Source organism: Tupaia chinensis, unplaced genomic scaffold, assembly GCF_000334495.1.
Source record: "Tupaia chinensis unplaced genomic scaffold, TupChi_1.0 Scaffold000354_1, whole genome shotgun sequence".
In the NCBI taxonomy this organism is placed as follows: domain Eukaryota; kingdom Metazoa; phylum Chordata; class Mammalia; order Scandentia; family Tupaiidae; genus Tupaia; species Tupaia belangeri.
The window spans coordinates 2,092,733-2,116,714 of NW_006159849.1; the positions used below are offsets into that span (position 1 = coordinate 2,092,733).

The window sequence follows — 23,982 nt, forward strand, 5'->3', positions numbered from 1 at the left end:
ATGTGATAGCTACAGTGAACATTTGTTCTTTCTTTCAAGAAGTTCATGGCTTTAATGAGCGTCATCATCACTCCATCTCCTCTGTACTTCCTACAGTAGGTAGAGGTCAAGGAGAAATGTCATTACAGTATTTTTAGAAATGAGAACTGAGATATATAAGAGTATAAAATGTCTACAGATCACTACCTTAGCAAAGTACACAGGCATCTTCAGCAAAAGGACCACATTTCCAAGCCATTGTCTTAACCAGTATGTTTCTCAACCAAAGACACACTAAAATAAGTATGTATCAATGCTTTTCCATGAGGAACTATCAATGCCTGCATGTAGATGCTGTTGTATGACACAGAGTGTGAAAGATTAGAACTCAGAAGGGCTTTGGTCTTACAGATAAAAAAGAAAACAAGGTTCATTAAGTTTTGTTAACCACACCATACTAATTGATACTGAGTTTAGACTTTATGCTCTGTAGATTTTTATTAAGAGGCATTTTGTAAAAGACAAACTTTATAAAGATTAAACGCATTGTATTTTCAAGTTTCCTTATCTAGTGAATGATCCAGGCAGGACCAGAACTCCGTTTTGTTGGTTTTGCAGTCACTTCATCCATTCATGTTGCCTTCATTAGTGAGATGGATAAGGTGGCATTGATTTTAATGTTTGATCGTTGATAGCATTATGCGTCTCTGTTTGGGTGGCATCTCCAAGGCAACCCTTAGTACACTTTAGTCCTTTATCTTAGATGTAAACATAAGGACACTCTTTGGAATCATGTAAGTTTGTTCTTTGGTCTTTTATTTCTCATTAGGACAGTTCTCTTGCCCAGACAAGCTACAGAATTTTGTCTGGATTAGTTGCCTGAGAGTTGATATTTGTACATTTTGTTGTCATACTAGTGGATAATTTCATTTTAAATGGCCTAGTCACTCCACTTTGTTCAAATACCATGGGAATTCCTAAAACAGTGTTTTCACAATGTTCCTGCTTCTGGGCCCATCAAGGAGAGGCCAAGTTAGTTCAGCAAGTGTTTATTGGTCACCCACTATGTTCCAGGCAGTCGTGAACATCATTGAATTAGTGTACTGTGAAACATGTAACAGCAGAAGGTGTAAAGGCACCCTATTTATTCAGAAGAAAGTGTTAGAGAAAGGTTGGTAGAGATGACACTCAAATAGGGTTTTGAAGATAAGTAGTTCACTGAGGAGGCTTAAGTGGAAAAAGGCATTCCTGGCAGAGTAGAAGCAAAGGGCACGGGTGAGAACACAAATGACAGCACGGTCTAAGGGAGTTTGTGTATGACTATGAGTGGAGGGAGAGGAACTGAAGCATTAACAAGGCCAGCTCATCACGGAGATCTCGTGCCATTTTAAGTGTAATATCACAGAATGAAGCCAGCCTGGTACTTTAGGAAAAGTCAATAGAATGCTGTATGGAGAATGGAATGGGAGAGAGAAAAACAGTAAACTGTAACTTTTGAGATTATATTGGTCTGCATGTATAGAATACCCAAACAGTGACATTAATAAAGAGTTTGGCTCACTCAGATGTGGAGTCGTGTTTGCTCACACACAATCCTTCCTAGTTAGTGGGAGCTGGAATAGCAAAAGGAGAAAATGAAAAATCCTCAGCCTAGCTGCTTTCACAGGCAGAAGCCCTTTCAGCTTTATTTTAATAAAATTTGAAATGCACATGACAGTAGGGACTCCCTCCCTAGAGAAGTGTATGTTGAGCTTTGCATGACACTCAGCTAATGGCAGATCACGCTCCCACTATGGGCTGAACCCTACCATATCCGTTGTCTACATTTCTGGTCAATATTATGGTTCATTTTTTAATAATCACCCAGGAACTCATTACCACACTGAACTACCACTACCACACTGACTACCCTTGCTTCCCAAATTCCCTCTTGAATGCTTTGTCACTGCTGTAGTCAGAAGTTGTCCTAGATTTTGAGTGACCTGTCCCAGTCCTAGTTTTGGCAAAGATCTTGTTATTTTTAATAAATATTTGTGCAGAGTGCAAGACTTTTCAGGATTTATTTATTGTGATAGAGCAGCAACACTGGTGTGTGGATTTACTCCTCTCATGTGACAAGATGTCTGACAGTAAACATGTGGGGTGGAGGAGCAGCCCTAGAGTCAACGGCATCCAGCCTCCTCCCAGCTTTCTGCTCTGTCATTTTTAACAGGTAGCTTCCGTCCTCCTGGTCATAGTGTGAATGCTGACATTCTGCACATCTTGTCTCAGTTTCAGGCAGAAAGAAGGGTAAAGCTTTGTCATTTTTAGCAGGTAGTTTCCGTCCTCCTGGTCCTAGCATGAATGCTGACATTCTGTACATCTCATCTCAGTTTCAGGCAGAAAGGAGGGTGAAATGTGAAGGACAAGTGTACCTCAAAACTTAGTCACATGTGAGGGGGATCTGTGAAGACAAATATTTTATCACATTGTCATGCTTAACACAATTGATGTTTTAATAAGGATGTTTACTGGATAGGCACTTTGCAGGGTTTCCCAGATGTTCTCTGGGATGGTTTTCTAACCTGTAAAAAAATGAAATAAAATAATAAATAAAAAGACTGGTGTTTTCTAGCTCACAGATTCACTCGTACTGCTGCTTAGAAATCAGTGGTAAAGATTAGAGGCCTCTTTTGTGAGTGCAGTCCCGTTTTATGCTCCTCTCCTCTAGTCTCAGGTGTTTGTACTTTGCACGATTTGCTTTTATTTTCACCCCTCCGGAGTTTCAAGTTGCCAACACAAAGATCTCCTTCATCCATCATCCAGTTATTAGATTTCATTAGGAAAACACCATGAAGCTGCCTCCTCAGCCTGAACCATTTCATATCAACGGCAGCAGTGGAAAATGGGAGCCTTCTCTGTTGGTCAGGGCTTTTTCATGATTTAAAACATGCCCTGCCAGTAGGCCCCAAAGAAGCGGGCCCATCAGCTCCAAGACAATGGTGGCATTTTCCTACCTCAGTATGGAGCAGTAAGCTTGTCAACCCAGTTCAGATTGACTGTATCAGGAAACAAAGGATTTCTAGCCACCAACAGGCCTACAAGAACAATACCTGTCGTAAATGGCTTGTCTCACCAAAGAGCCAAAGCATCTTTCAAACTACAGAAATCTCAGAGCATTGATATTTAAATGGAAATGAGATGGCAGGTACAAGTTTAACTAACTTCTGTTGACTGTTAACTCACTGTGATGGTGCAATGGTACTTTCCAGGAAGCATCCCATGCATTATAGCCACAACTGACCTCATTGCTGAGGGTTTCTAGTGTTAAATCTTTGAATTTCTAAGGCAAATTGTAAAGACAATAAACATGCACCCCTCCACAGGAAACTTAGTTACAACTGCAGATGTGAAGTTGTAAATAATTAAGTAATAAGTCTAGAAATTGTATTGCTTAAAACATAAGCATGTGTCACAACTTCTTGAAATCTCTGGAAGACAAATAGAATTGACTATAAATCAACAGTGTAACAGGCATCACGGCAAAAGCTGTGGCGTATTCACAACAGAAATGAGTCAATGAGTGTAGTTCATGCTCTTCTGATCTTATCAGCAGTCATAATCAGGAATAATTTTTGGTTATCAGCCATGATGTTATTAATTCTTACATAGTACTAGGGATTGATGATTAGATTCAGAGAAATTCTTAATTACTCTCATATACTTAATTACTACAAAATTACCCCAAGAACAGTTTTACATAAGTAGTACTTGTTAAATTCTGACAGTGTGCTAATTCCAAAAAAACAAAAGTTAAATTTAGGTGTGTTTGCAGGGCGCAGTTAGCATTTCAACATTTCAACTTGTTGGGTTTTGTGAGGGCTATGAAGTGGTCATCTTAACCAGAAAATCTATCTGGATGATTGATTATGGAAACAATTGAACTATGCATAATCTACATATGTAATTAAGTGCATGCACACACAAGCATTTGCGTATTAGACCCATTACTTTAATGTGTCATGTTTAATCAATAAAGATATTAAGATGATTAAATTGACTAGCCATCACCAAACTGTATGTTTTCTCAGGACAGGAACTATATCTTCCCACAATGCTTTGCACACAGTAAGTGCTTAATAAATGTTTATTGAATAAATGTGAATGAAGAGAGAAGGATATTTGTGCTCACAGCTTCTTAGACTAATTGATAGAGCCAGCCGTTAGCAAAATTGTGACTTACTGTTGTTTTTCAGGATCCCTCTTTCTCTTTTCTCTGGGCACCTTCTGTTTCCCTGCCCCTTATCCCAAGGTCACCCCAACCAACTCCCTCAAGGAAATAGGGTGACCTATTGATTCATTTATACATTAAAGTAAGCTTAATGTAGAACCCCTTCTCAAATTGTGTCATTTGCATAATAACAGTTTGTTTTCTTAATTGGAACCCAAGAATTTATTGAACGGAAGAACATATCAACTATTGTGACCTATCTGTTAGCTAGCTTCAAAACATCTATAGAGGACCAGTCAGTTGAGTGGTGGTTAAGGTGGTTGGATTTCACATGGCTGATTGTGTGGTTCAGCTCCTGGACCTGGCAGCTTGAAAAATACACCAGTTGTGTGTGCGTGTATGTCCAAAATCCTGAATAGGGAAATAGAGAAGGGTTTATAATATGACCATCCCCCATGTTGGTGCTTTCTCACTGTCCTCTCTCTCTGTCTCTTTCTAGCAAGAATATACACCCTCTAGCAAAACAAACAAACAAACAAACAAAACCTGTGGGAAAGTGCTTAATGAATATTATTATAGAGTGAATGCTTTTTCATTTTGTAGGGGAAGAACTGCCATTTTTTCCACAGTGAATATTGTATCTTATATCTGAAACTCCTCAATTTTAGCCTCCAATGATTGGAACTCTTAATATCAACTGAGTATTTTTCTTACTTTATTTTTTTTTAATCTTTTTTATCTTTTTTCTTTTTTTTTTTTTTGAGATGTTTTTTCTATAGGGCAAATGCACTCACCGGAAAGACAGAGAGACAGAAAGCAAGAGATCATCCCCCAGGCGGGATAGCCATGCCACAATTCCTTCTCCTCCATTCTCCTCTCAGGATCTTGGACATGCACACACACATACCCAACGTGAATTTAAGCCGTCGGGTCCAGAACTTGAACCATGGTTGACTACATGGGAGTCCAGCGACATACCCATTACACTAACTGCTGGTCCCACAACTTTATTTTAAGAGGTTGTTCTGTTGGGCTCTTTAAGGTTTCACCTGTTATCAGTGTGTCTTGTAACTCCTGTATTTTTAGCTACAATTTCCCTTGTGAATATGATAAATAATAGATAGTTTAGAAGGGAAAAATATAAATAGCATTGAGTGCAATGTCCTTAAAATAAAGGAAAATAATTAGAAACCACATATCAGGAACCTCTGAGTTACTGGTACCAAGGCCACTATGTTAAAACAATCAGATGCTAGAACTGGCTTGATCTGTCCCCATTCAGATCAACTGAGCTCAGCGCCATGTTTCAAAACAATCCATTTCCTTAGAATGTTTTGTTGATTTACTTACAATTCTGAGCGCTCTTTTTGATTATAGGAATTTTCCCTGTTTAACCAGATGGTCCTGACTAAACTCTCCATTTTATTCTTTAGTACGACCCTTGAGAACTAGACCTTCTAAGATGCAAGTCTTTCTTTTTTAGAGGTTTTTGCTATAGGGTGCATGTGCTCGCCAGAAAGACAGAGAGAGGCAGAGAGATAGAAAGTGAGAAATCACCCCCCAGAGGGGATGGCCATACTGTAATCCCTTCTCCTCCATTCTCCTCTCGGGATCTTGGGTACGCACACACATGCGCCCTGTGCCAGTTTAAGCCACCGGGTCCAGGACCCAAACCACCGTTGACTACATGGGAGTCTAGCAGCATAACCATTACACTAACTGCTGGTCCCTAAGATGCAAGTCTTTTGAAGTAAAAACATTCAGACATTTTCTAGATCATTTAAGTTTAACCACCAGCTCCTATGCTCTTACATTATTTCACCAAACCCAACCCCATATCACAAATCTCAAAGCATGTTCTTAAATTTCCTCTTCATTACGGCAAAATAATGGTAATGCAGGGGGATCTGAATTACCCAAGACCCTTTATATCTGTGGATCTGGACTGATGCCATGCTTTTATCAGTATCAGTGAGATCAGTGGCAGTACCTACATTTATATTGCAATGTATGTTCTACATACACACATTTTTTACCAGTGTTGGTAACTATATAGAAACTACTCAATAAAATATTTGTTGGGCTATTACCTGAATCTTTATTTTAATCTTATAAAGAGAGGACAGTATATTTGTACCCTTATGTAAAGATGAAGCTCAGAGTAGATAGTAAAGTTCTTTGATATTGGACTGATTTGCTACAAGTTCACATGAGTGGTTAAGTTGAATTACTCCATGCATTCTGCCCATTCTTCTCTCTTCAAGTTCAGTGCTTCACTGGCATACAACACATAGGTTGACTCAGAGTAGCAAAACCCACCAGGTCACCTGGACACATTTTTATCACCTTTGTTTCTTTTTCCATTTAAGAAAAAAAAAATGGTGATGGAAAGGAAAGCCATATGATTTTTCTGAAACTGATAGACTGTTGTATGTAAGGTCAGAATCTTGGAATTCAGTTATCACCCTTTTCACCATCAACATTTTCACCACAGGTTTTAGCTGTAGGTGTCATTTTGAGATGTTTGGTATCCAGTAAAAAGAGATTAAGCATGAAAAGACGGACTCCATAGATTAGACACAGTCAATAGAATGAGATCCCCCAGGTGACATAGGAATGGGAAAAAGTCTGTCTAGCAGGACAGATGGAGCAGAGATGGCAGATCACAAATTATTTTGTCCAGATTAGTTGTCAATATCCACAAAGTCTAACAAGGCAAAAAAAAAAAAAAAAAAAAAAAAAAAAAAAAAAAAAAAAAAAAAAAAAAAAGTTTCCTGGTCATCAAATGGAAGGAAGTGATGAGGTTCTTGGGATCCAGTGACATCTGTCACTTTCCGCAAATGTAACATCTAAGGTCCTATCTCAAATCCACATATATAGATTTCTCCACTTTTCTACTTCAAGTCTTAATCTCAACATTATGTTCTAGACAATAGGTTTTAGAGAGTCCTAACAGTATGAAACCTAAACATAGGTATGAAGCAGCGGTTCAAGGGAGAAATAATCAAGTCATTAGATTATCAGCAAAGGTAAGATGGGGCCCACTCTTAGGTGGGAGTGCTGGAAAACGATGTAATTGGAGACTTGGTTTCAGAGAAGCAAAAAGTCACCTAGTTACTAGACCAAATATAATGTGGGAGTTTGGTTACAACTAGTGAAGAGAAATCTAGGCCACAATAGTAATCAACAATGAGACCAGAACTTCTGAGTCATTCAAATAAAGCCTCATGAGTTAACCTTGACCAAGAACTTAACACATGAGAAAAAGGCACTGGGGAAGGAGCTAGGCAAATCATCTTGATCCATATCTACTGAGAGAGTAATTCAAGAGTACTGTAGAGCTGTCATTATAACTGTAAAGAAAGGACTAGAGGTCAGCCCAGCCTAAGGGAAAGGATGCCATCAGCAAAGCTTGCTTTCCCCATTCAAATGAAATCAGAACCATTTTGGTTTTTTCTATTTGAATTTCATTTGGAAATTTTGCAGAGGTTTATAAATCATCTAAAGATGTCCTTACAGCCTTTTAAAGTATAGTGTCATGGAGGTTAAAGGACTGGATTCCACATGGCCTGCTTCATGGTTCAAGTCCCAGCAGCTTGAAAATCATGCCAGGCTCAGGTGTATGCATGCCCAAAATTCGGAGAAGAAAATGAAGAAGGGATTGCAATGTGGCCATCCCCTCTGGGGATTTCTCTCTCTCTCTCTCTCTCTCTCTCTCTCTCTCTCTCTCTCTTTCTCACACACACACACACACACACACACACACACACATGCACACACACCATTTCTCTGATTACATGCACCCTATAGCAAAATTTAAAATAAGAAATACTTTATTTAGACACACAGAATGTTGGGCTCTTCCCTTAGAGGTTCTGTTTTGCTGAGCCCGAGAATGTGCATGTGTAACAAACTTGCCCAAGTGGAGCTGACCCTAGTGGCACCCATTTTAACAATCATTGTAGGCCCTAAGTGTGGGACTCAACCCCTTTAGCATGAGGTAATCCAAAGGATGCAGTTTACCTTTGACCAAGAAGTAAATGTCTGTACTTTCCAGTCTCCTTCTCCTTCTACCTCCTGAGGAAATCCTGTAAATGTGGCTCATCATAAAAGCTCTAGAGAACCAGGATGGCTCTCATGGTTTTCAGGGGACACTGAAGGGAACCGAGATTAAATAGCACTTCCTTTTAACATCCTTTTAAATCTCTGTCTAGAATCTTCTCTGCCAGACCTTTCTTACAGCAAAGATTTCTTGGAAAGACAGAGGCAGTTAAGTCTCCATTCTTTCTCATGTTTCCTTTGTTTGCTCAAGGTCCATGTACCCCTGACTCACAGGGTGGCTGGCAAGCCTTTTGAGAAAGAGCCTGACACAGCCTTCTCATCAGAGAAGGCAGGATGACAAGTAACACCAGGCTTGTAACAGGACAGTAGGAGGTAGAATTTTCAGTAGGTTTTACTACTGGCAATATTTTCTCACTTACTATTTTATCTGGTTCTTGTAGCCACCCAGTAGGAGTACATATCCCAGCAATGAGTTGTTCCCACTCAGAAAACTTACCAACTTGTTCTTATCAACCTTGACCCAGGGACAAAGTGTTTGCGTCATACCAACATCAGATACAGAATGTCCCAAATCCTCCATCCTTCATTCCTGGCCTTACTTGTATCCAGGATTTTTGAGTCATAGGTAGTAGTTGGCAGGTAATAGTGTGTGGGTGACGACTCATGACTAATTGGGCACTGAATCTCTTCCATTTGCTCCCTATGTTCTTTCTCTTCCCACTTTAAGGATTCTGCTTCCATGTGAGTACTGTTATTCTCCTTACATAAGTAGGCAAAGGCCTAGCCTGGTGGCACAGTCAGTAGCAAGCTGAGCTGTACTGCAGGAAGCATGTAACTGATAGCAAGCTTAGATTCCCAGGTCTACCTGAAAACATACTGGGTGTGTGCATGCCCCAAATCTTGACAGGCTGCTGGGTGGCAGAAAGGGGATTACAGTGTGATGAGACCCTATCAAGAATGCTTTTTGGGACCAGCAGATGGCATAATGGTTATCTCTGGACTCCCACATCGTTGACCATGGTTTGAGTTCCAGAACAGGCAGCTTAAAACTCATGCTTGGTGCATGTACGTGCATGCCCAAGATCCCATACTCCCTGGAGGTGGGGGTGGGGTGATTTCTCACTTTAAAAAAAAATTTTTTTTTTTAAGAATTTTTTTTTTTGGAGAGGTTTTTGCTATAGGGCATGTGCGTTCGCCAGAAACAGACAGAGAGACGTAAAGCGAGAAATCACCCGCCGAGGGGATGAACACGCCACAATCTCTTCTCCTCCATTCTCCTCTCAGGATCTTGGGCATGCATGTACACACACCCTGAGTGAGTTTAAGCCACTGGGTCCGGGACTCAAACCGCAGTTTGCTACATGGGAGTCCAGCGACATAGCCATTACACTAACTGTTGGTCCCTGAAATAATTATTTTATTTAAATTTTATTTATTCATTTAAATTTGACCAAAGAGGAACAGAGTGAGAAAGCAAGAGAGAGAAAGAGAGAGAAAGTGAGGAAGCACACTGCCAGGTCCAGGACTTGAACCACAGTCGGCCATGTGGGAGTTCAAGCATCCTTAACTATTTCTCACTTTCTGTTTCTGCCTCTCAGGAGAGCACATGCACCCTATAGCAAAATCTGTCTTTAAAAAAAAAAAGAAAAAAAGTGCTTTTTTTGTTCTCTTTCTCTCCCTGCATGTACACATGCCCTCTATCATGAATAAAAATAAATAAATTTAACTATGATAATACAGATAGGGAAATATAGGCTCAGAGAGGCTATGGTTTCCTAAGGCCATATAGCCAGTATATTGCAAAGCTGCTTTTCATTTAAGACTCCTCAGGTCTTCAGGGTTCTGGGAGTCTCTATTTTATTTCTATTTTTTGTGATTTCCAAATGTCCATTATCACCATGAGGATTCACTGAACTATATACTATAACATGTGTATATCCACGCATGCCATTACTGAGACACGTTGCAGTTAGTCTACTTTGGCAACTTATTATTTTGAGAATTGGGAAGCCATAGGCCACCAAGCACTAGGGGGTTGGATGGTTTGGGGATATTTAAATGGAAATTGATTGTATCTTTTAATTGAGTGTTTTAACGTGCCTTCTTCCTCACCTTATTGTCCCCTTCCACAGCACACTTTACCCATTCCCACCACCGTGTTTGAACCCTTAGCAGATGTCAGTAACAGACTGTACTCCTCTCCTGCTCCTCCACCTCGGGAAATGAATATACAAGTCCAAGGGCCATATAGTGACTGCCAGTGGTAACTGCTGTTGCTGGCTTGTTACTGGCCAGGTGAGGTGCTGTGAGGGGCACGGTAGAGAGAGTACCCTGCACAGTCAGAGTTCATCTCGCTGTCACTGGCAGGCTGGCAGCAGGAGCCTGTGTCTCGGAACTAGGTGGACTTTTCTAAGAATCCCTATGCTATGTCCCATCTGTTCAAGGGCAAGAGAAACAGTTGGTCTGGTGTGTGACAGTAAACCATTGTTGCAGGTTCCTTCAGGAATGTGCCCAAATGGAATTTTAAGGGTTATTATTTCCATTATTTTCCTCTTTTTTAGTAGAGTAGTTGCTTAAATGTCAGTCGTAAATAGCTCGAGTGCTTTGCAAGCTGGTTCAGTTCTCAGCCTGAGGAAAAATCTGTCTCCTTAACACAGTCTGTGAGCTGTTCCTGCAGCTTCCCCATTTATAGACCCTGTATTAAAATGAAGAGTCGGTTTCCCTACTTCTTCCAGGAAGGAAGCTTACTGGAGTTCTAGTGCAGATGAAGACCTGGGTTGTGTTGATGGTCACAACCAGGCACCCAGGCAAAAATGACAACCAAATTGTGGCAGTTTCACTTTTTAGGGGCAAAGTCATTTAATACTTAAGGGAGTTAGATTATATGAGAAAAATTGCTTAAGGACTATTTGTGTTATATGGACCCTCTAAATATTTCTAAAGTGATGGTTACTTAATTGCTACTATTCACTAAGGGCCTACTGTGTGCCAGGGAATACCCTAAATTCTTTCATATGCACTGTCACACTTAGTATTTTCTATGACCCTATATAAGAGATAGTATTTTCAAGAAAAAAAAAAAGAGGTTCACAGAGGAAAATCATTTATCCAAGACCTGCAGTTGGTTAATGGTCATCCGGGATTAAAAGCCAGATCCAAGTTGTTCATGCAATGGATCAAAATAAAGTAGTGACTAAATAAAAAAATTTTCCATAAGAAATTACTGATATCTCTCTGTTTCTATTCTTGAGGGATTTTAGAATTTCTAAACAATTAGGCGAATAAATCAATTTTTCTAATTAATTTCATACTTTCCCCCCAATGAGAATATTTGTGTTTTCTAAAATGTTGACCCAGTCTGAGAACTTTAGCTCATTATCTGACAGAAAGGGACCTCAACAAAAATGACTAGATTTTGTCTAAATTGGTTTGGTTCATGAATTTAAGTCCCAATAGTCTACATGAGGTAGGTCACCAAGCAGACCAAGATTTGAGTGCTGGTTCTGAAACTTGGTGTCTGTAAGGGTTTGGATAAGTTATATCAACTTCTTTGTTTCTTTATCTATAAACTAAGACAATAATTAACTAAAATGGTGTAAGGATAAAGACCCTCTATGTAAACACCTAAGACAATGCTCATGTCTGACCAAATAAACATCAGTTACTTTCCTTCCTGTTCAGAGCATTGTGATGCTAGTAACAGAAATACCTAAGTAGTTTATAAGGGATTGAGGTTTATTTAACTCGTGGTTTTGGAAGTCCAAGTTCAAGAGGACACATCTGGCAAGGGTCTTACTAGTGGAAGTCCAAGGTGGTCCAGAGTATCGCATGGCAGGAGCTTGAGTGAGTGTGTATATGTGTGTGTGTGTGTCTGTCTGTGTCACCTTACAAACTCACAACTATCCAATCATGAGGGACCCACTATGATACCTAATCACTTCCCAAAGGCCCCATTTTCAACATCGTAGTCAGTTTAAATCTCTATCTTCTCAACAGATTTCAATACATGCAGTCAGTAAAGGGAGATACATTAAATCTCATAGCACTTCCCTATGACAGAATTTTGAGTGACTTGTATAACACTAATTAAAATATTATATTAAAGTGGCAAAACAAAGGGGCCACCCATTAGAAAGTTCTGGACTTAGTGGGAGATTGTATGATTCATTTTTAGTTCTGCCCCCCCATTTGTTTTAAAATGAAGGCCAGATTCCTGAATAATTATATAATATCTGCATATTCACAAATATTAAAATGGTTGGATGAATTTTCTACTCTTTGCATGCTATCATATAGACAAAGTATATTTTATAAAGGCACAATATTCAACAGTTCCTTTGCTTCCATCTCTTCCCTGTAAAATGGGAACATTTGTTTAAATTACCTACTTACAGGATAGAAATGTCAGATGGCTACCGAAAAAGGAATTTTTAAGATGTCCTAACACTGTGGCTCTATGTAAGTAGTAAGATTATGATTCCCTGAGCCCTTCTCTGAGAAAGGTTGAAGGTATAGGCTATGAAGAAGGTTGTGTTCTGATGATCTTGCAGAGCTTTAGGAGATATGTACCTACATTTTCCCCCTTTTTTTCTCGTTACCTTCTGTCATGGATTATACATAGTACCCAGAGGGAGCCAGTCAAGAGTAAAGAATCTACTGGGGCCAGCAGGTGGCATGTTGGTTAAGATACTAAACTCGCATATGGCCAACTACAGTTTGAATCCCAGACCTGAAGGCTTACTTTCTCTCTCTCTGGTATATATGCCCTAAAGCAAACTTTAAAACAACAACAACAAGAAGAAGAAGAATTAAAATACATTTTTTAAAAGAATAGAGAATCTACTAATAGCAAGAGTGTTGGAAAAGAAGAAGAAATTGGGGGATCCAGTAGGAGTAGGAACATTATCTTGTTTCTCCTTCTCTGTTCCTTTTCTTTTTCTTTCCCTTCAAAATTTATATGATCAGAGATTGTTTCAGTGTGGTTGGATGGGATAACTCATAGCCTGTTGTTAGTGATTCCAAGGTTAACAGAGGCAGGGAGAGTTTGAAACACTAGGAAGGAGGTAGCTGCCCCAGGTAAATCTCCCACTCCAGTGTGGAGAGGTTACTTTTAGAGGGACAAGATGGATGGTGGAAGTCAGTGTGAGAAGTATGGATCTGCTAGCTTTGGGAGAATGGTAGCTTGATGTGACGGTCAGCCCATGGCTCTTCTCTTGCTGGATTCCGGAAGATAGCTATCCCTAAACGAAGGAGTGAGTTGTACTAGGAACTTTGCTAGTTATTTACTATCTTTGCCTCTTTCTTTTCCCTGGACTTGGTTTATAAGAGGTATTCAAAGGGGACCAGTCAGAGTACCCCAGAGCATCATAGTTTTACAGAAAGTCCTCAAGGGACATAGGTCAAGAGTTTCCAATAGAGTAGGGCAGTCCACAAGGAGCCAGAAGAGTGTTGGAAAGGAAGAAGCTGAAAAGCCAACAGGAGTTGGTCAGGTCATACATCTTCCTCATATGTCTTTGTCTCCAAGTTCTGATGTGAGCCCACCATTTATTCCTTGGGTTCATCCATGTCCAAGCAGTCATTTGATGAAGGCAAAAAACTCTAGACTTCTGAAGTAACCCACAAAATCATAGTCTGTGTAGAAAAATAACTAGAGTTGTAAAGCTCATAAATATACATCCTTCCTTCTGTTTGGTTAGCAAACAACCATACTACCAAGGACTTCAGGGCTGCCAGTCTGCCTCTTGCTTCCATCTCTTCCCTGTAAAATGGGAACATTTGTTTAAATTACCTACTTACAGGATAGAAATGTCAGATGGCTACCGAAAAAGGAATTTTTAAGATGTCCTAACACTGTGGCTCTATGTAAGTAGTAAGATTATGATTCCCTGAGCCCTTCTCTGAGAAAGGTTGAAGGTATAGGCTATGAAGAAGGTTGTGTTCTGATGATCTTGCAGAGCTTTAGGAGATATGTACCTACATTTTCCCCCTTTTTTTCTCGTTACCTTCTGTCATGGATTATACATAGTACCCAGAGGGAGCCAGTCAAGAGTAAAGAATCTACTGGGGCCAGCAGGTGGCATGTTGGTTAAGATACTAAACTCGCATATGGCCAACTACAGTTTGAATCCCAGACCTGAAGGCTTACTTTCTCTCTCTCTGGTATATATGCCCTAAAGCAAACTTTAAAACAACAACAACAAGAAGAAGAAGAATTAAAATACATTTTTTAAAAGAATAGAGAATCTACTAATAGCAAGAGTGTTGGAAAAGAAGAAGAAATTGGGGGATCCAGTAGGAGTAGGAACATTATCTTGTTTCTCCTTCTCTGTTCCTTTTCTTTTTCTTTCCCTTCAAAATTTATATGATCAGAGATTGTTTCAGTGTGGTTGGATGGGATAACTCATAGCCTGTTGTTAGTGATTCCAAGGTTAACAGAGGCAGGGAGAGTTTGAAACACTAGGAAGGAGGTAGCTGCCCCAGGTAAATCTCCCACTCCAGTGTGGAGAGGTTACTTTTAGAGGGACAAGATGGATGGTGGAAGTCAGTGTGAGAAGTATGGATCTGCTAGCTTTGGGAGAATGGTAGCTTGATGTGACGGTCAGCCCATGGCTCTTCTCTTGCTGGATTCCGGAAGATAGCTATCCCTAAACGAAGGAGTGAGTTGTACTAGGAACTTTGCTAGTTATTTACTATCTTTGCCTCTTTCTTTTCCCTGGACTTGGTTTATAAGAGGTATTCAAAGGGGACCAGTCAGAGTACCCCAGAGCATCATAGTTTTACAGAAAGTCCTCAAGGGACATAGGTCAAGAGTTTCCAATAGAGTAGGGCAGTCCACAAGGAGCCAGAAGAGTGTTGGAAAGGAAGAAGCTGAAAAGCCAACAGGAGTTGGTCAGGTCATACATCTTCCTCATATGTCTTTGTCTCCAAGTTCTGATGTGAGCCCACCATTTATTCCTTGGGTTCATCCATGTCCAAGCAGTCATTTGATGAAGGCAAAAAACTCTAGACTTCTGAAGTAACCCACAAAATCATAGTCTGTGTAGAAAAATAACTAGAGTTGTAAAGCTCATAAATATACATCCTTCCTTCTGTTTGGTTAGCAAACAACCATACTACCAAGGACTTCAGGGCTGCCAGTCTGCCTCTGCCTCTGCCTCTGCCTCTGCAGAGAGGCATTATTTATTCTTCTGCCACACGTGAGCTATTTGGCAACATCATCAGGATAACTACCCTACCAGGGTCCTCAGCAGAACAGGGTCAAAGGGAACATGCTCGAATCTTCTTTATTTTTTTATTTCCCGTTCTTTCTATCTTGAATGTATCCTACGAAGAGAATAGGTTACTCTTATAGCCCTTAAAGAAAATTTCCTTTTTATTGTCATATGTAGTATGAATTCTATTACTTGGTCTCTTGTTTGTATATTATTATCTTTCCTTCTTACTAAAATGAGGCTCTAAGAAGGCATAAAGTGTTTTCTATTCACCATGGTATTCCCAGCACTTAAGTAAGTACTTAGTAAATAGTTACTGAGTGAGTAAAAGCACAGAAATGGAGAGTTGACTAGTATTATTGGAATAGGAAAAGAATAATGAAAGTATACAGAGTGCGCGTTATATGTCAGGCACATGCTCAACACTTTACATCGGACGATATCTTTTAATCCTCTTAATATTTATGGTTACCATGTGAGTAGATACTGTTAACACCTCTACTTCACAAAAATACACCAGTGGTCACAAAGGCAAGCACACATTTTTTTTTTTTTCTAAATAGTCAAAAGAACAGATGATTCTTCAGATTTGGGTGGTAGCTGAGAAACTGTGCTATTTGGCCTAGGTCCCTGAATTGGTAACAGTCTGAACAAATGGGAAATAAAGGGTTTGCCCATCTGAAAATAGCAAGGGACTTTGGGGACCCGTTCTCAGTATTGTTTCTAAGGAGCCTCACAGGGGAAGCTTTGAAGATTTGAGAATTTGAGTCTATAAAACAAACTGCCAAGAGATAAATGAACAGGGGAAGAACCATAACAAATTCAGTAAGATGCATAAGCATAAGAGTCATGACACAAAAGTGTGAAACTCAGAGGCCAATGGTTGAAGCTTAAATAGCATTTGGAATTAAAGAAAATAATAGGGATGGGGGGAGCAGTGATGACAAGTTACAAGTTACCAGGTTATTTCTTTTCACTTCAGCACTATTCACAAAAGACAAGGCTGGGTGCAATTCATGTGCCCATCAGCACTGAACAGATAAATAATGTATACACTATAATAACTATACAGCCTTAAAGGAGGACATTTTGTCATCTGCAACAGCATGGATGAAACTGTGGACATTATGCTAAATGAAATAAGCCAGGCACAAAAAGACAAATACTGTATGATCTCACTTACATGGAATCTAAAAAAGTCAATCTCATAGAAACAGAAAGTAGAAAGGTGGCTATCATAGGCTAGGGGTGAAAAGAGATGGGAGAAGGGAAAAGATGTTGATTTAATAGCACAGTCTCAGACTAGAGTTTTAGTGATCTACTGTGCTGCATAGTGACCACAGCTAATAATAATGTATTGCATTAATAGATTTTTAAAGTAAAAATAAATAGTTACAAATTACTAGGTGAAGAGCAGAACTGCATGGTGAAAAAAGGTTGTCTTATCATGCAGATAAAATCATTCAGGTAGCAGCCCTTGGAAGAGTAGTTGAAAAAATGGGTGAGAAAGTCTGTCTTGGTATGGAGACTTTAAGCTTCCTTTCCTGGGAAAAGAATTAATCTTCTAATGTAAATTCCAGGTAGAAGGTGAAAGACAATTGTATTATTTCTGATGAACTTTCCTTAATCCATAAGGAAATTTCAAGGAGAGTCCCTCTCTGGACTTTAGGATGAGAAACAAGAAGAGCTTAGGAAGACCTTGATTCTGAGTGTTCAAAGCACTCACCATGCCAAAATGCCATATTTTGGGGCATCACTTGCTGAGTCCCATATTGCTAAGCCTGAGTGATCCACACTGCAGTATGGGAAGTAATTCTGAGGGACCTTCCTGTGGTTTGTGCAGGCCTGCCGCTGCCATACACAGACTTCCTGGACTCTGAGTTGTTGTCATGTGTAGGCCAAGCCCCCCACAGGGAAGAGTCAGTCTTGATTTTATGTGTTGTCTAACCAGCACTTTTCCTGGTGCCCAAGGTTTGGTGGTAGTTGCCAAGGCTCACTGTCAAGGAGAACAAATGTTTTGCAAAGCTATCTGCTACAGAAACAAACCTAAATGTCCAGATCCTGACTTAGCTCCTTGACAAGGTACAAGCTGATGGCATTAATCACCATTTGTGTGTATGAACAGTAGGGTGGAGGCTTCTCTTTTGACACCTCTCTCCATTGTCATAGGGTTGGAAAAGCGGAGACCCACCTGTGCACATTGCCTCTCCCAGTGTTTGTTGCCACTCAGGGTGGATAGGTCTGCAGTCTGAAGTAAAGAAGGGGATGATGCACTTCCACTGCCTCTGCTTCTCCCAGAAGGGAAAGTGGTTCTTCTATGAGAGTCAAAATGCCCTGGCATTTTAGCCTAAAATGATGCTTAATCTCTTGAGGGGTGGGAGTTGAGTGACCATTATTGGTGACATATTTATACTCTGACTCCTTCCACAGAGATGGAAATGGTGACACAGTAAGACAGATAGATGTAATGACAAGTCTAATGTGCTTCCTATCTTGAAGGCCAGGAGTCTAAGCATCATTTACTTAGCTTTTCTTTAGACTCTTGGTGGGTCATGTGTTTTTCTTTCAGGAGTTTAATCAAACATTCCTGAAACAGAGCTTGCTAATCTGGGAATTCAGATTGCCCTATGGCTTCACGGCCTGATACAGTAGCCATGAGCCACATGTGGCTATTTAACTTTGAATTAATTAAAAGTGGGTAAAATTTAAAAGGTAGTTCCTCAGTCACACTAGCCACACTTAAAGTGCTCGATCACCACATGGTGCTACTGTATTGGACAGTGCAGATAAAGAGTGTTTCCTCCAGGGTAGGAAGTTCATTAGAAAGCACTGCCCTGGAGAATTCTCTTCTATCATCATATTTGGTCACACAGTTCCTTTCTATGCTAACTTCCTCCCCTCCCCTTCCCCAGAGGGAAGGAAATCCACACCCAGCTTCACGGGGCAGCTTTATCATCATTAGCAGCAAGATGCTTTCACTGTGAACTCGTGATCTAACCTATCATCACAGAGACACCAGAGGCCCCCATATCACAAAGTTTAAGAGAAAGGTTTTACAAGAATGAATTTTAATGATATGTGGGAAAACTCATAGAAAACTTAGGGGAAGGGAACCAGCAGTTGGTGTAATGGCTATGTCGCTGGACTCCCACGTAGTCGACCGTGGTTCATGTCCCAGACCCGGTGGCTTAAAACTCATGCCGGGCATGTGTGCGTGCATGCCCAAGATCCCGAGAGGAGAATGGAGGAGAAGGGATTGCGGCGTGACCATCCCCCCGGGGGATAGTTTCTCGCTTTCTGTCTCTATATCTCTCTCTGTCTGTCTGGCGAGCACACACGCCCTAAAGCAAAAATCTCTCCAAAAAAAAAAAGAAAAAAAAAGAAAACTTAGGGGAGGAAACAGCATACCAAATGATATATTTATATAACATTCCATTTTTGTATATATAAATGTGGCCATTTCTGAATTATGGGAATAAAGATAATTTTTCCCTTCTTTGTTTACATTTTCTTGATGGTAAAACTAGCCCCAAATATTTTTTATAATTAGAAAAAAAAAGTTTGTTTTTAGAAGGAAAGAGTAAAAGCTTCCTAAAATTGAGAAGAATTTTGGAGCTCCCATTTAGGCAGCTGAGTTTATCTGCAAATTCGTCTCCTCCTCCATCTTTGAAAATAAAATAACTTCTAAAGTGGAGGAAGAGGGGATTGGTAGCCTGCCTTGACAATTGACACTTATTGCCAGCTTATATTAATGTATGGGTTCTTCTGCTATTATAAATGAATGTGTGTCCATCCTCAAGGACAAGGTATTATCTTCACTTTCTTTGGTTGCTCTAAGAGCACCGAAACTAGCACTTAATAGCCATCATTGACTGATTGACTGACCTCGCCCTCACATGTAGGTTTTATGCCCAAGAAATGTATCAATATCTTGCCTTCTTTGGCTTTGAGTTTAAGAGGTGGTGTTCTTTTCATATTTGCTACATGAAATTCAACTGCTGGAATACAGGAGCCATTCATCAAAAAATAAGTTAGGCTTTCTCTGGGCCTGTGTGTGTAGTAGCAAGAGATCCTTGTGAAATTTGTTAAGGATTTCATTAGTTTAACAGAAATGGCTCTGGGAAGCAAATATGTTAAAACCCTTTGATTTGAGTGACCACAACCATCCACACCAATGTATCTGGCACCTCCAATAACTGGCTACTTTTAAAGGGAGGGATTTAATAAAGGAGATTTTATTTTCTTGAGTTGGCTGTTAAAGTGATAAAACATGCTTGCAGGGCCATTCTGGTTTTAATAGTTTCTTGTGTCAGCAAGTACACCCACAGGCAGAAATTACAGTCTACTCTGTCCTCCTCACTCAAATCCAGACTGGGAGATGGAACCCAGAATGTGGGGTTTAATACTGAACTTCACAAGGTGTACTTTCCCACAACAAAGCCCTCCCATAGTCTCACCTCTTACAACACTCAGATACAGACTGAAGCCATGTAACATTTCTACTTTCTCTTAGAAACAGAAGAGAAGATAGGAAAAAGAGGATGAATTGGTTTTTGCAGAAGACCATTGTAAATTCCTGTCATCGTCCCTGAATGATTAATATCTCTTTTGGTGGAGTTACTATAATTTAGCAAAAAAGTGTCTTCTTTCTTAGAAGAGCAATATTGCACTGAGGAGTGTTTTCAGAGAATTTGTGGGTGACAAATTTGAGCAGAGCCAGCATAGGGATACAGATAGCAAATATCGTCTATTTTTCTCAATGAGGAGATAGTTCATGCTAACAGAGCAACCATGAGGGTCCATGGTAATTCTCTTCCTGACAGGTTGCCGTGTTTCCATGTGCCTGGCTACCATATTCCCAAGGTGAAGTCATTCTGAAGAGCCATACAGTTCCACATCCCAGGTTCCTCCACTGCTCAAGCGTGTTGCTCCCACCAGGGTGAATAAAGAACTCAAATAGGTGTCAATTAGTGTAAGATCTAGGAACCAGTAAGGACAAGAGGTATACAATTGAGGTCTCCAAAGGGTCAAAAATGTTCCACAAGAGTCCCCCTGGGAACTTGGGGTGCACCACATGCCTGCTGCAATGTCCATTCTTACCTTTGATTATTGTTAAAGGACTTACTTGTCGCCTTTCTGAATTTTTACTTTCCTTATTAAACTTCATTTTATTTTCGAAAGCTACATTATTATAAAATAACTTTACTTTTTATTTTACTTCTTTTTTTTCCTATTGGGTGCATACACTTGCCAGAGAGAGTCAAAAAGAGAGACAGTGAGAGGGAAAGTGAGAAATCACTCCCTGGAAGGATCGCCATGCTGCAATCCTTTCTCCATTCTCCTTCTCATTCTGGGCACACATGCACATGTGCCCAGTGTGATTTTTAAGCTGCCAGGTCCAGGGGTCAGACCATGGTTGGCCATTTAGGAGTCCAGAACCTTAATCACTATGCCACCTGCTGGCCTCTTATTTAACTTCTTTAGCAATTATATATGTTACCTAAATTATACTATTAAAATATGGTGTGCCTTATATAAGCATTAATTATATATTTATTATGTTATCAAATCATATTTATAATCTATAAATATTAAATCATTTAATCTTTTAATAGCTCAGTGAGATCCAGTTACCACTGTTAATTCTGTTTTACAAATTAGAAAACTGAGATAACCTAGAGGTTAAGTAAACTTACACCAAGGATACAAAATTGATAAGTAGTTGAGTTAGGATTTCTACCTAGGAAGACTGTCTCCAGGGTACTAGTCACTGCTATTAAGATTCAGAAAGAAAAAAGGCCAAGAAATAATAATAAAATCCAAAGGCAACTATAGGTAAGTTGCTTTGCCATCTCTTATTTTTAACAGACTTCTATATAACTGACTCTAGTCTCTCTCTCTCCTTTTTTTAGAGGTTTTTGCCTTAGGTTGTGTGCACTCGCCAAAGAGAGAAAGAGACAGTGAGAGGGAAAGTGAGAAATCACCTCCCCAGGGGGATGGCCATGACACAATCCCTCCTTGTCCCAGGATCTTGGGCACACATGCACATGTGCCCAGCATGAGTTTCAAGCCACCGGGTCAGGACTTGAACTGCAGTCAGCCACATGGGAGTCCAGCAATGTAATTGCTACACCATCTTCTGGCCCCTGAGCCTCATTTCGATATTCAATTTTATGGCTTGCTTCTTTTATTAATCATGAGAGAAAAAAGCATCCCCTACATGGTCTTCATATATTGATCCACCTGAGCCTTAGCCAGCTCTCGTCTAAAATGTCCAGGGAGGCCTGAGGATGCAAAGCTAAGACCTGCCCCTGTGGGTCTACTTGCATTACTGCTGTCCCATTGTCTGGGTTCAGAAAAAGAGGCTTTCCTGACTGGGAAAGCCTTTTCTTTCCTTAACTGAATGATATAGATTTTCCATGTTATTAAAAAAAAAAAAAAAAAACCTCCTTGTTGGGAGTGGTGTGGTGGTTAAGGCACTGGACTCCTACATGGCCGACCATGGTTTGAGTCCTGGACTTGGCGACTTACTTTTTCTCCTTCCTTCTCTCTGTCCCTCTCTGGTGAATTACAATAGCAATAACAATAATAATAAATACAATTAAATAAGCAATTCTTTTAAAAAAAGAACTTGTAAATGTTGTTTTAGTGGCTATTTAATATTCTCATCATGCAAAAATACTAGTTTGTTTAAGCTTTCTCTATGATTAGTCACTTTTGCTCTTCAGCTTTCTATCAGGATTATTAGCACTGTGATGATCCAAAATTTCTTGTGTTTTTCAGAAAATACTTTTTTTTTTTTAACGTGGCACAATAAACACCTTTATTACAGAGTGAAGATAGGAAGGTTTATTTGCCTTTTCAGGCTTTGATTTTCCTCAGGTAGAGCTCCAGCTCCTTGCCCTCTAGCACGTAGCCACACTGGCCTGGTCTGGATGCAATGCGTGCAAGCAGCTTGCCCTGCAGGAACTGCTCCTCCAGGAGACTGCTGCTTTGGGCGTTATTTTTCCTTTCATCATATTTCTTCTGAATTTTTCTTGATCGCTTTTTAAAAATCTCTTCCTCCTCAGGAGTCAGCTTGGCCCCCTTCTTGTGGCCCAGGGGCAGTGCAGAGTGGGACTACAGCTGTCAGTCTGGATGTGCTGTCAGTGAGCACGATGCAGTTCTTCACCAGGGTTTTGGTGCGAACTGTGTTGCAGACAACATCGATGATCCTTGTTTTGCGTGTACAACACTCTGAGCCCCAAGAAAAGTTCCCCACGTCCAGCCTCAGGGCTCGGTATTTCTTGTTACCTCCCCCACTCAAACTGTGTGTATGCAGCGAGGGCCGATCTTAGCGTTGGCAGTGGGATGTCCCAGCTCATATTTCCGCTTCTTGTAGTAGGGCTTTCTATTGCCCCCGGTCTTGCGACGCTTGTGCCCGTTGTTGCGAGAGTAACCCATTGCTCTGCGCTGGCTGGAAAAAGCCAGAAAATACTTTTAGTATACATTTGCACAAGTAAAATTCCCAACTCAAAGAATACAAGTACTTTTAGGGTCTTATATTCAGGTTGTCAAATTGTTTTCCAAAAGACTTGTACTCTTCTGTAGTGTCTGTAACACTGTACAGAAGTGCCTTCTTTATCCTTCTCACTCTAGTGCAGAATGATTCTTAAAGACTTTTACTGAAGTGACGCAGTCTAGTCAAATTCAGCCCCATTCCTGCGGTGGTGGGAGCTGGCCAGATGGCTGCCACAGCAAGCTCCACAGCTCATGGGCCCTGGCTTTCATGCTCTGGGATCTGGGGATGAGATTAGCTGTGGACATGGTAAAAAAATAAATAAATAAAAATAAATAATTTGTTTAAAAATTAAAAAAAGAATTTTGCTAAAATGATAGGTAGAATTTGATCACTTATTGTCATGTTTTTTTTAAGTTTATTCATTTCTTTCTCCCTTGAGTGAGAAAGTCAGAAAAAGAGAAACAGAGACAGAGAGACATCACCGTCAACAGGATCCTCATGCCACGATCCACCCCCAGCTAGCCTCAGGCATGTGTGCACCTACTATATTCAGGAAGGTCTCTGGTCAAACCTTGGAACCTTCCCGTATGGGTCAGTCTTGCAGAATTCTGTTCCCACCACACCACTGTTTGCCCTCTTATTGTTTTGTTTTGTTTTGTTTTGTTTTGTTTTGATGGCTAGAGAGTTGATGGTTTGTTCATATTGGTTGATGAGTTTTATGAGTACTTAAGAGTTGTTTTTTTGGCCCTTTGCCCCTCTGTCTGCTGAAATCATGGAGAAGCCTTTGGAGATCAGAAAGAAAATAAACCATGGTTTTCCATTCTCTCTTTTCCTGTCTTAACATGGAATTTCCTTAGGTGCTTTCCTAGTCTGCACTGCTAATAACAAGCATTTACTGTTCCCCCCAATGTTATGTGAATTTTGTTGTTGATTATATATAAAATCTACTACTGTCTACTTACAAAAGATAATTATTTTGTTTTCTACAGTGAGTATATTTTGCATAAATATGCATTTGA

The 23,982-nt window shown here is 40.1% G+C and overlaps 1 protein-coding gene, 1 non-coding gene and 1 pseudogene across 6 annotated transcripts in view; 2 read left to right on the top strand and 1 right to left on the bottom strand.

Moving 5' to 3' along the window:
* The window catches only part of GLIS3 (GLIS family zinc finger 3), a 550,468-nt gene that overhangs the window by 519,318 nt on the left and 7,168 nt on the right, over window positions 1-23,982 (top strand). The gene's annotated exons all lie outside the window — the stretch shown is intronic.
* LOC102470296 (40S ribosomal protein S8 pseudogene) lies at window positions 22,312-22,905 on the bottom strand (annotated as a pseudogene).
* Window positions 23,136-23,270, top strand: LOC114008537 (small nucleolar RNA SNORA5). The gene has a single exon (XR_003550054.1). It is a non-coding gene; the product is annotated as a small nucleolar RNA SNORA5 (small nucleolar RNA).